Source organism: Patella vulgata, chromosome 2 (assembly GCF_932274485.2).
Source record: "Patella vulgata chromosome 2, xgPatVulg1.2, whole genome shotgun sequence".
NCBI lineage: Eukaryota > Metazoa > Mollusca > Gastropoda > Patellidae > Patella > Patella vulgata.
This window is the reverse complement of record NC_065880.2, coordinates 61,508,438-61,520,443: the sequence shown is the minus strand read 5'-3', so window position 1 is coordinate 61,520,443 and position 12,006 is coordinate 61,508,438. Positions and strand designations below refer to the sequence as shown.

At 35.5% G+C, this 12,006-nt stretch overlaps 1 long non-coding RNA gene across 2 annotated transcripts in view; it reads left to right on the top strand.

Moving 5' to 3' along the window:
* Positions 1–12,006, top strand: part of LOC130010699 (uncharacterized) — a 122,344-nt gene that overhangs the window by 95,500 nt on the left and 14,838 nt on the right. The window contains exon 5 of one of the 2 annotated variants that reach the window (XR_008785976.1): positions 3,946–4,140. The exons of the other annotated variant lie outside the window; for it this stretch is intronic. This is a non-coding gene — a long non-coding RNA (uncharacterized LOC130010699). Of the gene's footprint in view, positions 1–3,945; positions 4,141–12,006 lie in introns of those variants that run through there. 2 annotated transcript variants of the gene reach the window in all.

The window sequence follows — 12,006 nt, the reverse complement described above, 5'->3', positions numbered from 1 at the left end:
TATCTCCTTTAAGGTCATGAGATGAAGAAGCCTGTTGATTGCAGATAGTTACTGCCAGAGTTAATGGCCTTGATCCCTTTGAAATGTCTATGGACCCTCAAGACACAAAAGTTAATATCTGATTGACTTTTAATTTATACACATTGTTTAAGGTCATAAAATGGAGAAGCCTATTGATTTTTATACGCCCACATGGAAATGTGGTCGTATATTGCCGTCGGTCCGTCCGTCCGTCGTCCACAATTTCTTGTCAACACTCTACAGACTACATTTATTATCATCTGATTGTTTTGAAATTGATATATGTTGTTTGCATTAGTGAGATGAAGAATCCTATTTAATTTCAATAACTTCAGTTAATTTCTTCTGGAGTTATGGCCCTTGTTTCACTTTGTTGCACCTTGTGAACGCTCTAACAACAAAAGTTATCAACCGATCTGTATGAAATTTATATGCATCATTTAAATTAGTAAAACAAAGAAGCGTATTGAATTTCAGCAATTTCCGTTAATTACGCCGTGAGTTATGGCCCTTGTTTCACTTTGTTGTACCTTGTGAACATTCGAACGACAAAAGTTATCATCCGATCTGTATGAAATTTATATGCATCATTCAAATTGGTAAAACAAAGAACCCTATTGAATTTCAGCAATTTCTGTTACTTACATCTAGAGTTATGGCCCTTGTTTCATTTTGTTGAATCTTGTGAATGCTCTAATGACAACAGTTATCACCAAATCTGTATGAAATTCAAATGCATCATTTAAATTAGTGAAACGAAGAAGCCTATTGAATTTCAGCAATTTCCGTTAATTACGCCGTGAGTTATGGCCCTTGTTTCACTTTGTTGTTCCTTGTCAACGTTCGAACGACAAAAGTTATCCTCTGATCTGTATGAAATTTATATGCATTATTTGAATTAGTAAAACGAAAAAGCCTGTTGAATTTCAACAATTTCAGTAGATTACTTCCAGAGTTATGGCCCTTGTTTTAGTTTTTAGAACCTTGTGAACCCTCAAACGACGAAAATTATAATGTCATCTGTATGAAATTGTCTATTAGATTCCCCGAATTACCTACAAAAGAATAAATATGCGACAACCCTTGTCGACTGCTCGGACGATTTAGCTGCTGTTGGTGTTTGGTTTGTTGCCTGGCAACCTATCTTTTAACGATTTCCGATACTTACTGCCAGAGTTATGTCCCTTTATCACTTTGAAATATCTTGTGGTCGCTCTAGATGCTAAAGTTAATATCCGATTGATATTAAGGTCATGAGATGAAGAAGCCTAATGATTTTCAACGATTTACACAGTGTTTAAGGTCATGAGACGAAGAATCCTATAGATTTTCAACTATTTCCGATAATTACTGCCATAGTTATGGCCCTTGATCACTTGAAAATCTTGTGGACGCTTTAGAGGGTAAAGTTAATATCCAGTTGACTTTATATTTGTCCCCCGCCTGTCTGTCTGTCGTCTGTCTGTCTGTCCGTCTGTCCAGCACACTTTTTGGGACACAATAACTCTCTTTCTAATTGAGCTAGAATGTTGAAACTTGGTGTAGGTGTTTATTAGGTCATTGCCTTGATGGAATTCGGAGATGAGCATTTTCTGTTTAGGGTAAGCAGAGATAAGCAATTTGATTGGTTGATGCTTTGGGACATGATAACTTTAGTTCTAATTAAGCGAGAGTGATGAAACTTTGTGTATAGTTTCATTACATCAATACCTTGACTAAGTTCGATAATGAGCATTTTCTGCTCAGGGTAAGCAGAGCGATAAGCAATTTGATTGGTTGAAACATTGAAACAACAATAACTCTCATTCTAATTGATGTAGAATGTTCAAACTTGATGTAGGCTTTCATTAGGTGATTGCCTTAATGGAGTTCGATGATGAATATTGTATGCTTACGGTAAGCAGAGATAAGCAATCTGATTGGTTGATGCTTTGGGGCACAATAACTTTGGTTATAATGAAGTGAGATTGATGAAACTCCGAATATAGATTCATTATATCATTACCTTTACTAAGTTTGATGGTGAGAATTTACAGCTTAGGCTAAGGAGCGATAAGCAATTTGATTGGTCAAGACTTTGGAACATAACAACTCTGCTTTTAATTGAGGTAGAATGTTTAAACTTGATGTAGATGTTTATTAGGTGAATGTCTTGACTGAGTTCAATGATTAACATTTCGAGCTTAAGCTAAGCAGAGCTAATCAATTTCATTGGTCGATGCTTTGGGACAAGATAATCTTGATTCTATTTGATAGAGAGTGTTTTAAATAATATAGTGTTTAAGGTCATGAGACGAAGAAGCCTATCAATTTTCAACAATTTCCAATGATTATGGCAATTGATATTAAGTTTTGTATGCTAAATGTTACAATAGGGCAGAACTACAAGCCAAATGGGTTGTTACTAGTATGATATACAACGGGCGGTAGTTTTTTCTTTGATGTGTATAGCAGTTATATCTTGTATCAATCTGTCATGACGTCTTCTCAGGTTGATATATTCGGTTTATATCAACTGCTGATGACGTTGATGATCGAAATAATACAAAGAACGCAGAAATAAATATTTATTCTTTTGACAATTAAAAAATTTTATGGTACAGTTTGTAGCATTCAGCACCGAAATAGATGGCGTACTTATCGGCTTATTTAGAGCGATTACCAATGTCTAAGATATCTTTCAGAATTTTCTTTTCGTCCACATTTCGATTATTTATCCACACACTCCAAGACTTGAAAGTATTTATAGCCCAAGAGTTACTTTGTAAAGTATTTTTGGGTACAATCCACTTAACACAGTTGGTCAAATCCTTCTCTGAACATACCGAAAATCTTCACTGTTCACTGTCAGAATTATCGGAAAAGATTGCCTTTTCATCCAAATTTTCTTCAGCCTTTGACTAGCAGTAGATCCTCGTCTGAATTTGCATTCACATCTATTCCACCGTCAATCTGTTGGCTAAAAAGAATTAATTATTCGTCTGCTAACATATTACTATCCATTTTTTTTTTGCTATCAATTCAATTGAACCTATATTTACTCAAAAATGGTGACAGTATAAACAATGCATTCATGTGATTAATTTGGTAATTTTCATTATTTGGCAGAAACTATCGAGCAATTATCCAATCATTGTTGACTTTTAATGGAAGAGTCCATTTAATTTAAGGGTGATTAAAACTATGATGTTGGATTGATATGATAGAGAACACTCGGGCTGTCTGCCTCTCATGACTAACTAAGCATTAATGAATATTAAAATATAGATTTGAAATTAAAAACAGAATTAAAAAATAATAAAATAACATATGACCTAGACATTGATCATATATCCCCCTTACTTTAAACAAAAACATGACCCCATGTTTTAAGCATTAATAAAATCAAAATCCTTATCTTCCCATTAATCAAAATAACATAATCTGTTTCAACATTGGTAATTGATCGGTTTCAACATCCGTAATTGGCCGATAAGTGGCCTATCGGGAGAAATCGGTATCGGCCAATACACAGCCATTTTGCCGATACTGGAGTTGCCGATATCTGTTCAAAGCGACTCGGTAAATACCTTTAAAATATTATTCGAGTTGTGAACAAATCATTATTTTTCTTGACACAAGGTACATCTAAATAGCCACGCACACGGCGACCAAAATATAAGTTTGATTTCCATTCCATTCCATTTCCATTTGCTATTTAGACATACTGGTAATACAAGACTCTCATAGAGGCTGTAATAAGGAAAGAATAAACAGTACAAAATCCTTACCGGTCTCCGTTATCTAAATTGCCACATGGATGGTAACCAAAATAAAAGTTTTATATATCGGTTACCGTACGCGTTGCTATTGAGATGTACCGGTAATATAAGCCTCTCATAGGGGCCGTAAAAGGAAAGAATAAACAGTACAAAATTCTTACAGGTTTCCAGACCCGTCAACCCCTCAGAGCTGAAATCCAGTAGGGTAGTGTAAAAAAATGCAGTAGAAACCATGATTTGGCAGTAGATTTCCCAAAACGGGTAAATTCGCACTTCCAAGGGTAATTAATTTAGAAATGATACACCGAACTGCAGGCCCAACAATACAAAAATTGCATTAAATGGGTAATAGATAAAATATACACAAGCAATGGTACCATATCTAAAATGAATTATGTAATTAAACCAAAATTGAATATGTAGCCTACAGAAAGAAATAATTAGTAGTACTGGTAGTAAGTAACACTTTTCTTTTGTTTTAACTTAGCATGATTTTAAAAATAATCCTTGTGACGTGTTCCCCATTCCAGAGTTTTTATACGCCCGCATTGAAATGTGGTCGTATATTGTCGTTTCCCCCGTCCGTCCGTCCGTCCGTCCATCGGTCCGTCCGTCCATCGGTCCGTCCGTCAGTCCGGCGTCCACAATTGCTTGTGGACGCTCTAGAGGCCAAAGTTAATATCCGATTGACTTTAAATTTATATACAGTGTTTAAGGTCATGAGACGAAGAAGCCTATAGATTTTCAGCGATTTCCAAAAATTACTGCCAGAGTTATGGCCCTTGATTACTTCAAAAAATCTTGTGGACGCTCTAGAGGCCAAAGTTAATATCCGATTGGCTTTAAATTCATACACAGTATTTAAGGTCATGAGACGAAGAAGCCTATTGATTTTGAGCAATTCCTGATAATTACTGCCAGAGTTATTGCCCTTGATCACTTTGAAAAATCTTGTGGACGCTCAAGAGGCCAAAGTTAATATCCGATTGACTTTAAATTTATAATCAGATTTTAGTGTATTATAAATGTTTCATTACCGAAAATTAAAAATATGTGACAACTCTTGTTGACTGCCCGGACGATTTAGCTGCTGTGGGCGTATGTTTCGTTGCCTGGCAACCTATCTTTAACAATATTGTATCATGTAAGATAATTGGTGTGTTTATTAGATTCTTTGGTATTTCTACATTAGGAATAGAGGGGGGTGGCGTAAAAAATTAGTTTTCCATAACGACTAAATATTGGTATCGATTTAATCATGCCCCCCCCATGGTGATTATCCCCTCAATGTACGGGATTTCTTTCTCCCGTGATTGCGTAAATCTGCTTTTACATTTATTCGAGAGAGTGTTCCATGTAAGTCAGAATCGGCGAGACGTATTCCCATATTGAAATTAAATATCCAGGTTGTGTTGCATTCAAAGTATTGTATTAGATGCTGTACGTACGCGCGCAAACGAAAATGTCAGCCATTGCTGCCGTAAATTGATCGCTATTTGTTTAGTTTATCGCTACGCATTTTTATACGCCCACATGGAAATGTGGTCATATATTGCCGTCACCCCCGTCCGTCCGTCGTCCACAATTTCTTGTCAACACTCTACAGACTACATTTATCATCTGATTGTTTTGAAATTGATATATGTTGTTTGCATTAGTGCGATGAAGAAGCCTATTTAATTTCAATAACTTCCGTTAATTTCGTCTGGAGTTATGGCCCTTGTTTCACTTTGTTGCACCTTGTTTATGCTCCAACGACAAAAGTTTTCAACCGATCTGTATGAAATTTATATGCATCATTTAAATTAGTAAAACAAAGAAGCTTATTAAATTTCAGCAATTTCCGTTAATTACATCTAGAGTTATGGCCCTTGTTTTACTTTGTTGAATCTTTTGAAAGCTCTAATGACAACAGTTATCATCCGATCTGTTTGAAATTGATATGCATCATTTAAATTAGTGCAACGAAGATGCCTATTGAATTTCAACAATTTCCGTTAATTACACCGTGAGTAATGGCCTTTTTTTCACTTTGTTGTACCTTGTGAATGCTTTAACAACAAAAGTTATTATCCGATCTGTATGAAATTTATAGGAATCGTTTAAATTAGTAAAACGAACAAGCCTATTGAGTTTCAGCAAATTTCCGTTAATTTCATCTAGAGTTATGGCCCTTGTTTCACATTGTTGAATCTTGTGAACGCTTGAACGACAAAAGTTATCACCCAATCTGTATGAAATTTGTATGCATCATTTAAATTAGTGAAATGAAGAACCCTATTGAATGTCGTAAATTTCTGTCAATTACTTCTAGAGTTATGCCCCTTGTTTTACTTTGTTCAATCTTGGGAACGTTCGAACCAGGGCTTCCACTTCAAAATTTTCACTGCCGGTCATTTTTGATAACGCACGAAAACTTAAAAAAGAAATATTAGTAAGGCTCATGATAATTATTTAATAATTAAATATTCCGTTTTGGCTACTTAAATAACGAAATAGTTGAATTGGCCGGAGAAAAACCATTTCAGTAGCTCACACGTAATTAACACGTGCTCTATAGAAAACACACTGACCTGGATAATTTTGAGTTGTAATACAATAACTTTGAAATGAAGATAAATATATAATTATCCATGGCATATATCTCACATTTTTTTGGTTTTAGACCATCTCTCACGGAATTACGGGCCGCAGAATTGTGACGTTAATCCTAATAATGTATAACTAAATGACTAACGGATAACTAACTTCATGGCGAGTGACACTAGCGCCCCCTAGAATATGGTCGTGTATAAGAGTAACCGTATATACACGACATTTCTTCTACACGTGGAATTATCAATATTGCTGCACAATATAACTGGAATACGTATTTTTCTTAATTGTTCGGTAAGCAAGTTAACTAATCTCTAGATTTTATTTCAACAATTTCCACAAGGCCGTAATACTGCTATAAACATTTTTAAATGCATTTTTCTCCCAACACGTACGTTGTTGAGGACTTACGTAATTTCTATGCTTTTTTTATTTTTTATGACAGTTGGTTGGATTCGAAGAGCAATACTTCATATCAACTGCCCTTTTTCGAAGATCATAATAACCTCGTTTACATTGTGCCTGACCGTAATAGCGGTAAACGGCTTTGTTGTTGAAAATTCTTATGACACGTGGACAATACGTGAATGATTAACAATGGGCCGCTTCACGCCGTTGATTAGATTCCCACTTATCAATTAACATTTATTGTTCTACTACCAGACACTCATCATTAATTATCAACACAACACTCAGTATAATCTGTTGACGACTATATATACAACTCTATAACACCAATCACGAGATTGGCTTCTAGATGACGTGCATTCTTGTATAGTTACACAGTGAAGGTCGATCGTAGCCATGTTTGAAATTATTTTTTTTTAAAAAAAGACCCTCTTTCCGGTGTGCAAAATGACCGTTAGGTCAGATCTAGGAACGGTCATTTTCCATAGCCGTAGGTCTCGACCGGCATATATGGCCGACGTGGAACCCATGGTTCGAACGACAAAAGTTATCATCCGATCTGTATGAAATTGATACGTATTATTGTCCCCCGCCTTTCGAAGAAAGCAGGGGACTATTAAAATGGGTTCGTCCGTCTGTCTGTCTGTCTGTCTGTCTGTCCGTCACACTTTTTGGGACACAATAACTCTCTTCCTAATTGAGCTAGAATGTTCAAACTTGGTGTATGTGTTTATTAGGTCAATGCCTTGATGGAGTTCGAAGATGAGCATTTTCCGCTTAGGGTAAGCAGAGATAAGCAATTTGATTGGTTGATGCTTTGGGACACGATAACTCTCTTCCTAATTGGGCTAGAATGTTCAAACTTGGTGTATGTGTTGATTAGGTCAATGCCTTGATGGAGTTCAAAGATGAGCATTTTCCGCTTAGGGTAAGCAGAGATAAGCAATTTGATTGGTTGATGCTTTGGGACACGATAACTTTTAATTGAGCTAGAATGTTCAAACTTGGTGTATGTGTTTATTAGGTCAATGCCTTGATGGAGTTCGAAGATGAGCATTTTCCGCTTAGGGTAAGCAGAGATAAGCAATTTGATTGGTTGATACTTTGGGGCACGATAACTCTCTTCCTAATTGAGCTAGAATGTTCAAACTTGGTGTATGTGTTGATTAGGTCAATGCCTTGATGGAGTTCGAAGATGAGCATTTTCCGCTTAGGGTAAGCAGAGATAAGCAATTTGATTGGTTGATGCTTTGGGACACGATAACTTTAGTTCTAATTAAGTGAGATTGATGAAACTTGGTGTATAGATTTATTATATGAATACCTTAACTAAGTTCGATAATGAACATTTTTTGCTGAGGGTAAGCAGAGTGATAAGCAATTTGATTGGTAGAAACTTTGGAACACAATAACTCTCCTTCTAATTGAGGTAGAATGTTCAAACTTGGCATAGGTGTCTATTAGGTGAATGTTTAAACTTGATGTATATGTAGATGTTCATCAGGTGAATGTCTTGACTGAGTTCAATAATTAACATTTCGAGCTGAAGCTAAGCAGACCTAATCGATTTCATTTGTCGATGGTTTGGGACAAGATAATCTTGATTCTATCTGATAGAGAGTGATGAAACTTAGTGAAAAAAATAAATGTGCGATTAATTAATATGTGTCATCTATTTATTTTGCAATTTCGGCGGGGGACATCAGCCTCACTGTTGGCTTGTTTGAATTAGTAAAACGAAACTTTTATTCATTCTAATTCCAAAAAGAAAACCTATTTATGCGAGTGCCTAGATTAATTTAATAAAGAATAATAAAAGAATATTTTGTCCAATTTATTTTGGCTGAATGTGCAAATAATAGTAGTTTACTTTTTAATAGAATATGAAAGGCTTCTGTCGAAGGAATAAAGACAACCGGTGAACTTATTAATTAAATAATAGAGTAGTAGTAGGCCTACGGTAGTCGTGTGTAAAGTATAAGTATAAGACCCTTGTCGTTTTGGGTCATATTCATCTTTATAACAAAAGTTTTCCGTTATCCTGTTTAGCTAGGATAAGAAGGTTTTCAGAAATACCCTCTACCCTTTTGTAATATACATTTGATGTTTGAAAATCGTAGAATGTACTGTCGCCCCACGATGTTGACAATGGCATCGTCTGCTAAAATCATGGACCTTATAATGTCAGATTGCTGACTTATTTCGCCGAACATAACTGATTTGAAATTGGAGTAAAAACGGAAACCATTAAATGTAAATCAGTTTATATACATTCATATTACAGTATTACCGCGCAGTAGAGCGGTACATGAGGCCTTTTCGCGGCACCTTACCGCGTGATGTGGTAGAGTTGACAGGTTTGCCGGTTATCCTTATTTGCACACTGTTTGACCGTTCGGGTCTCTCAATGCGATTTTTGAGAATACCATTTCTGCACATGTGCAGACAGACATAAACGTATAACAGTCCACCCGATAAAACTTTTAATTGGCTCTCTAGACACCTACCTTGATTAATTATTTAATCTGCCTAAATCCTTTATCGGACAATCCATGAATCCAATCCTGAACAGAAGTCCTTGCTTCTCCTTTGTCGGGATATGTATCAATCCAATAAGAGTGATTATAAACTTAATCTACGTGATTGACCCATGATTTCCCCTTTGTCAGATGTTTTAATCTCCTTGATGTCGGCCGACGACACGTAGAAATAATTCATATATGTCACATATCCTAATATATAGTACACAACACCCGAAATCAATATGTATCCGATAACTCGTCTGCGATATCACTTCGGTGGAAGCGAGTGTTAAATAAAGCTATTTCACACACACACACACACACATATCCGAAAAATACTAGACAATGCTAACTCTGTTTCTGATAGCATGCGGTTATAGTACGATATTTGAAACGGAAGTAGAAATCTCGCGAGACGCGTGAAACTATGAAATGAATACGTGACAAATTTCACGTGTCTAATGTCGAAGAAAAGATTCTATTTTGATGGCATATTCTTGGATTTATGATTATATTTTGAATGGGGTTTATGTTTTTAAATAAAGAAATAAATACGCTAGGACTGTTGACAAATATGTCGTTGAAATAGTGTAAGTACTTAATTGTTTTAGACGATAACGTGTGCCAGAGTAGAATGCGATTATTTAGCGGATGGTGTCATTTGCTCGTTGTGGTATAGCGACGTTTATTGGCCAAAAAATTTCGGGATGACATATTCTTACCCTCTGTACATAAGTCGTAACGGAGTATAAGACGAATGCCGGACTTCTGCTGAAAAATGTAGCGTCTTAGACTGTAACATTGGTACCGTTTAATCTGGCGTAAGTAGCGTTAACTTCTACTCTGTGTCCAATTATTCATAAATATTGTTAAATTTCGGCGAATATTGCTCAATTTGTACTTCTACCGAATTTCAATATCACTGCTCAATTTTGATTACCAAGCGTCTAATTAACTAGTGTTTAGTTTCTCGACGCGTGTTGAATTATAAGCGTCCCGTCTAATTAGTAGTTAATTGTTTTAGGCGAATGCAATTATTTAGCAGATGGTGTCACTCGCTCGTTGTGGTAGAGCGACGTTTACTGTCAAATAAATTTCGGGATGTCATTTTTTTACCCTCTGTATATAAGTTGAAACGGAGTAGTTGGCACGCTTTCATTCTATTGTATTACGACATCACGTAATTTTGTAGGAATATTACTGACATAATTTGAATACAGTACAGGAATTAAATATGAAAAATAATGAGGTGCACCTATTTTTATACGCCCACATTTTCATGTGGACGTATATTGTTGTCGCCCCTGTCCGTCCGTCCACAATTGTTTGTGAACAGTCTACAGGTCACAATTTTTATCCGATTTCAACGAAACTTGAAATATAGGTTAATCACCCTAAGATCTCGATTCCTTTCGATATTGGCATGTATTGGACTGTAACTTCATGGATTATGGCCCCTGATTGTATGAAAAATCACGTTATTAGCTTGTGAACACTGTAGAGGTCACAATTTTCATCCGATTTGGTTTAAACTTGAAATGTATGCTTATAACCCAAAGATCTCGGTTCCTTTCGATATTCGCGCATATCGGAACGTTACTTCCTGAATTATGGCCCCTGATTGTACGAAAAATCGCGTTTTTAGCTTGTGGACCCTATAGAGGTCATAATTTTTATTTGATTTAAAAAACGCATTATTATATCACCGTTAAACCCTAAGGATGGCTGAGTTCGAATTTCATGAAAATTGGCCCAAAACTGACGGACAAAATGGCCGCCGTTCGTTCGTTCTCAAATAGCGTAAAAATATGGTATATCAATGTTGTGGACCCTATAGAGGTCACAATTTTTATCCGATTTTGTTTAAACTTGAAATGTAAGTTTATAACCCAAAGATCTCGGTTCCTTTCGATAATCGCGCATATTGGACCGTAACTTCCTGAATTATGGCCCCTGATTGTACGAAAAATCGCGTTTTTAGCTTGTGGACCCTATAGAGGTCATAATGCTTATCCGATTTTAAAAAACGTATTATTATATCATTGTTACACCCTAAGGACGCCTGAGTTTGTATTTCGTGAAAATCGGCCCAAAACTGACAGACTAAATGGCCGCCCCTCGTTTTTAAATAGCGTAAAAATATGGTATATTAAGGTTGTGGACCCTTTAGAGGTCACAATTTTTATCTGATTTTGTTGAAACTTGAAAATGTAAGTTTATAACCTAAAGATCTCGGTACCTTTTGTAGCAGGGTTCTATTCATTCACAAAGACGAACAAAACACCAGGTCATGGGTTCAGGATTTTATTGTGGATCATCAATTTAGTATACATATAAAAAAAACTCTGAAAGACATAAAGAAATGTATAAAAATCAAGAATAGTAATAGTTTACACTATATACATATATTTAAAATAGTGGCGGGAAATAATTGATTTGAAACAAAGGAATGAATAAGATATTTACAATGAGTTTTAACTAATACAATTACATACAAATACATATACATACCCTATAAAATAGGAGTTTATAAAAGGGTTGATGTCTTAAATATAGCTACCATACAGACACAGTATTACACAAGACTGAAATTAAGGAAATGAATAAATTAACACTTAATAGCTGAGAGTAGAATATTTTCAATTACACAAACATACTTATGGAAATACTTATAGAAGTATACTAATAACTTAATTATT